The sequence below is a fragment of the Leptidea sinapis genome, chromosome 19 (genome assembly GCF_905404315.1).
Source record: "Leptidea sinapis chromosome 19, ilLepSina1.1, whole genome shotgun sequence".
Lineage (NCBI taxonomy): Eukaryota > Metazoa > Arthropoda > Insecta > Lepidoptera > Pieridae > Leptidea > Leptidea sinapis.
The window spans coordinates 11523828-11530365 of record NC_066283.1 but is presented as its reverse complement, the minus strand read 5'-3'; positions in this window follow the sequence as shown (position 1 = coordinate 11530365).

Sequence of the window (6538 nt, the reverse complement as noted above, 5' to 3'; positions counted from 1 at the left end):
GATGTTAACGGTTCCGGGTCTCCAAGTACCACTAAAGACAATACGACCCTAGGAGGCTTTACTACCAGATTTAATGAGAAACAATTTAATATCAATGTAGGTCCAGTAATTTTCACAACAGCAAAAATACACACTGACAACAAAAGTAAACCAATAGATCATGTGAATATATCACCTGGTCCAATATTATCTACTAGTGAAGGTCTTAAATTGGAAATAATACCCAGTTCTATGAAATCACCTGATGAACGATTAAACAAATCATCAAGCTCCAAAATAAATATAGCAGAAGTATCAGTACAAAAGCAAAATGTTGTTGTAAAGAATGGTGTATTAGGTAATGAAGCTAAAGAAGAAACTGAACAGAAAATTATCACTAAGTCTTCATTAAATAAGATAGTTGAAATAGACCCAAAAGAAAAAGAATTGCACAAAGAGTATAATACCACAAAAAATTCAGCTTTTAATGAGAAGACAAATTTAAGTATTTATGAAAAGTCTAGCTCAAACGAAAAGGATATAATAAATTATGACGATAATATTATCGTCAATAAAAACAACGATAAGCTAATACCAACCTCTAGTACATCAATTAGGTCCATGGGCGCACCTAATTTGAGAGACATTAAATCCATAAATTCATCAAGTAGCGTTAAAAAGTTACAACGTCAAAAGAATGCCAAAGTAGAAGATTCAGGTAATTCAGCATTGTCTATACCGACAAATAACTCTACAAACCCCGCCAATATTAAAACTGAAGTAAAAGCATCAAAAGCCATAGATGCTTCATTAGTTATAAATGAGAAATCTTTAAAAGAAAAAAATGTAGTCCTTAAGAGTACTTCAGCGCTAGTGAATACAAAAGTAATTAAGACGGGTACGCTAGATCCTTCCATAAATGCCGACAAGAGTAACACAGCCGTAACAATCGGTTCAAAGGCTTCATCTATTGCAACCTGTAGTTTCAGTACAGCAACTTCAAAACAATCAAATATTACAAAACCAACAACTTCTGTATCTACAACCAATAGTAACGTGAAAATGTCATCAGTACCCGCAATTACAAGCACAGCTGTAATAGAATCAAAAAAGATTGATAAAAGGCTAAGCTTAAGAAAATATTTTGACCATTCTGAAGAGTTATCGAAGGTTTGTAAACAATCAAATACCGCTGCAGACACCGCTACAAAAAACACGCCTCCGTACATTGTGGCAACTTCTAAAACAAAAATAGGTGGAACAATAACATATAACACTCCAGGAGTATCAAAACCACAGAATGAAAAATCCTCTACTCAGGTCGTATCTAGTGTTAAATTATCTCCGGCAGCAAATGTTACCAAGTCGGTAGAGGCTAAGAAACCAGATGTAAAACAAACCGATTCAAAACCTAAACGCACAATATCAAAATCTTGAAATTAGTAATTCTTAAATAAGCTACTTATTTCATTTATTAATTGAATGTTCTCACAAATATTGTAAATCGCGGACATTGTCCACAATTTAAGCATTGCACATAACATTTGTATAATGTATTTTAATGTTAGGCTTACTGTGAAGTGCGAATATGTAGATATAGTGCTACATATTCGATAATAATTTAGGTATTCTGTTTAAAATATGGTAGGAACTTATTGACATAAACAACTAGACTCACAACCACGCTCAAAGATTGTCTGAAAAAAACCCTGCCTACGCGTCTATTAGGCAGAGTAGTTCAGTTGGGTTTCGACCGCGCTTTAAATACAACGCCACGCAATGACAATGTTCGGTGAAAATCTGTCCAGATAACAGCATATCCAAACTAAAAAAAGGTGGATTGTCATATTAGAGGTAAGTGCCCGTTTAAATGAAAAGTAAAAGAAAATGTGTTTGTTAAATAGTACAATTCAATTTTCAATTTTTAAAACAAAATGTTCTTGCCTCGTGTTCGCGCCCGTCTAGCGTGGGACGTATGTTACTACTTCTAATGAGCGTATATAATAGACTTTGAACATTATTACCACGAATTAAGGTGTTAATTTTAATGTTATCTGTATAAGTTAATGTCCACGTATATACAACGCCACCCGGACATTTTTGACGACCTTTTATTATAAGCCATTGGAAGGTCTAGTTGTTTATAGTAGGTAACTAAATGCAGAAACTGGAAAATATATATTATGTAATGTTCTATATTCTTCCATCTCACATAATATACAGATATTATCATTTCTTGCCTATATTAAGACAAATAAAAAAATTGGTCTCTCTCGATCATATAATTAAGAAGAATAATTTTTGAAGCTATTAATGAATTGAACCGAAAATAATGTTAGTTTATTAAAAGGTTTTACAAGGTATCGGAATATAACAATAATTTAATTTGCTCATTTAGGTAGGTAGCGGAATGGAATTGAAACGGTCAATATCTACATAATTGTACAATTATTAAAACACGCTCATGTTTTGTAAATGCTATATTGTAATATGTAATTTTTTATCTGTCCTATTTTAACATTACGTCCTATTAACTTGTTACGATTCCTGCACTGCAGAATACTTCAGGATGATGATTTGAATGATTTTCAAAGTTTATTTCTTTCATACATGGAATGGAATACTTGTGATGGAATGACTATTTAATGGACGTTTAAATTAAGAGTTCGTATTACTACCGTTTGGCTAAAGCCGAAGGTTTGTAACTCTTTTGGACCTATTGATACCTGATATAAGGGATCTATTGTAATTCTTAATATGTTGGCTACATATATGATTATTGTTCATATAAGTATATACTTACGTTTACTGGTACCCGTGAATCGTTATTTTTAATACATAACCGCGCGGTAAAGCGGTCGTATCCATGTAATACTAGCGGTGCTAAGAAAAAAAATTACAATATTTTTCATAGACAATATTATTATCATATTTGAAAATTTTTGATAAAATTTAGAGATGATTTATTGTGTCTCAAACAGCGTCAATTTTAATCATTTTAATGAAACTTGTTAGTTATTTCTACAAAGACGTTTTTGAAATATTTATTTGTTATTATTTTTATTAATTCTATATTAGTTGCACACCTAAATAATATATTATACAATTAAAGGTATAGATTTCAATGAATTGAGATCCATTTGCTTACTTCAATAACATTTGTATGAAAAGAAAGTTAAAACATAATTTTTCCATTTTGGCAATCTTTCAAGAATACCTTATATTTAGGTACAAATACTTACAACCACATACAATATACAAAAAGTGCAGACAACATTAATGTTAGGCATCAAATAAAAAAAAAAATAGTTTCCATGTTTTAGTCATGGTTAATATATAAGTAATTTATGCTAGTTTATTGCTTTTAATTATGACAATAGTACCAGCCAACATCCATACTAATATTATAAATGAGAATGTTAGTTTATTTGTTACGCTTTCACGCCTAAACCACTGTACCGATTTTGATGAAATTTATAGATACATAGAAAGATAGACAAGAGCTTTTATCGGGAATAAAAGACGTGGCGGGGTTGAAATAGGGTTGGAAGTTTGTATGGATGTTCGTCATTATCGTCGATAACACCATGAAACTTTGTATTCAGGCACTTGATAAGAAATAAATATATATTTGTTCTAGCGTTTTAAAAACTTCGACCTGTGTTCTATAGTTTTAGAATTGTTCTATAGTTGGTAGTTTTGTGTTAACCACAGCAGTTTGTTTGTGTATTATTTGCAAAGTATGTACTTAATTATATTAAAAAATAAAAAATGCTGCCCAAAGTAACTGTTGCACGCGGACTAAGTCACGGGTGAGAGCTAGTATTCAAATAAATTATTGTTTAATACTATTAAATTACCTACCTACGAATAAATGGATATAAGTTATTGTATTAGCTTTATTGTTTCTGCTTCAATCTTTGATGTTACAAATGGAACCATGCCTTTTGAATTGCATTAACACAATACGTAGAACGTGGATATCTGAATAAATGAACCGATACAGCACCTGCATTACAATAAGGTTTCCTTCAGCACCTTCTGGAAAGTGTGATCTTGGCAATGAGAGAAAATATTAGATAAACATCATATACAGAGGATAGATATATGTATATTATTAATATAATTTATCAACTTATTTCTTTATAATTAAAATAATTTTGTCAGCTTCTCTATTGGTTATCATTTTATGAACAGTTAGTGGGCAGATGTTCTATTTTGGACGAATTAACCAATAGACGCGTACGTAACGAGCTTACATCATTTATACGTCTAGGTAGAGTTGATCACTGTTAGACAACCGATGAAAACTGGCTAGGAATATAAGTTTAGTGTGTGACAAGCTACGGTCTTACACTCGCGATATGTTTAACATTTTGTGTTAGTGTGCGTGCATTGCTTAAAATAGACGTTAGTTTATCTGAGGTAATGAGGGTCGTGTTTGCCTTTACATCTCTAGCTACTGAGCCTAACAGGCACAGTGGTTCTTGGGAAATTATAGTACATGTAAACAAAAGATATTATTTTATTTCGCTATTTAATAAGGTGCAATACCTACATTATACATACTTCAAAGATGTTCCGTAAGTAATTTGGTTGGATATTGAGCGTCGCTCATTCATTCATTCAATCACATCGTATAGAGCTTGAACCACTCCTGCCACAGTTTGACAGTTGACAGTAGTAGTGTTTATATAGTCTTCGTGGGTTTTGTGTTTCAGTGGTTAATTCGTCCAACACATTGAAATAAAAAATAAAAACACTAAGAGCAGAATAAAACTGTTTTGTTCATAAATATGAAAGAAATTTTGTACTTTTATTGTATACGGAAGTTTGTTGAAATCAATTTTGAAGAAATCGATGTTAATTTTGACCCTTCTGACTGAGATGCTGCAATCCGCTGATTTTTTATTATTCTAATTAACACACTTCACACAATATATTGTCTAGCCCCAAATTAGACAACGATATACTTAATTCAATTTAAATATATATAAACACGCACGACTCGGAAACAAATAAATTATATATAATGTTTGTACCCACCGAACCTACTGGGCTATATCAGTGCCGGATTAACCACATAGCTAGAGAAGTAATTGCTACGGGCCCCACACGAAAACTCCCGCATATTTAAACCCACTCTTTAAGATTGACAAGTTGGTATATTGAATTTACTTGACGTCACAAAAATGTGAAACTTTCCAGCTTTTCCTACTAAGACAATCGTCAGACACTCGGTAACAGACTATTTCCAATATAGATTAAGGGCTCTTTTATAGAATTTGCTACGGGCCCCGCGTTTGCTTAATCCGGCACTGGGCTGTATGAGCCCTCAATTAAATGTATTACATATATTTACGTTGTTCGTTTGTCTCTATTGGATTTATTTGAACAAATTGCTTGAACGTACAACGACACCATGTCATCAACTTTGGTGGAAATTCCTAACAGATGTTAGGAATTTCCACCAGAAAACCCTGAACGCTAGTGAATAAAGCACGTAACATGAAATACGGTAAATAATTAAATTATTTATCATACTATAGTCATTACTTCTTGAACATTTAATTTTAATAATTAATTGTTTTCTATTACGCTTATAATATACAATAATAAAATACATAACAATAATACAGGTAATGTTTATTTTAGCAACGATTATAGGAAAGTTATTACTTATCTTACGTTCCTATTTCATTGCACAGAATAATTTCACTTAAGTAATATACCATAACGCTGAGTTAAGAAAATAAGTCAAGAATGCATACTTACGACTTAAAAATGTAACTTGTAATTATTGAGAATCATATAATTCACAATGAACAGGAAAATGTGTGATGGTACACAATAAAGATATATAATATAATAAGTAGTTAAACTACAGTGGCAGCATAACTGCATTAAAATATTATTATAACTTAATGTTTAAAAAAACATTCGTACACGTAAGTGTAAAGAATGTTTCTTCGCCTGCAGTTAAACATTTAATAACTCGAAAAATCACGTAGAGTAAATAAATGATGCGATATTTAATTAGTGATCCTTTGTGTAGAACTTTTTCAATTATCTGAATGGGTAGAGAACATAGACTTAGAGCGTTTATTGTAATGTAGTTCAATTGTCTATAATTTGATTATTGAACTTGAAATTTATCTTATTAAATTAATAAATATCCTGCCAATGGATTTATAGTATATATTTAAGACAAATAGAAAATAAAATGGTATATCTAGATAAATTATAAAAAGCTTCATACTTCATAGGATGGTAAGAATCGTTGTACCTACCTATTGATGAAAAGTATAAAATGTAAATTATCAATACCTAGATACCTAGGTACATAATAGATGGACGATAGACGGCGCATATCCAGTACATTTAAGTACAATATTATATACGTGGTTATATTAATTAAATGTTTACAGATGCCAAAAGTAGCTAGTATTTAAAATGAATCATTATTTTAGATGAATTTATTTTGATATTATGATTCTTGTTAAATTATATCCAAATAATTCCCTATTATAATTATGTTTTATACTTAAGGTTTATAAGA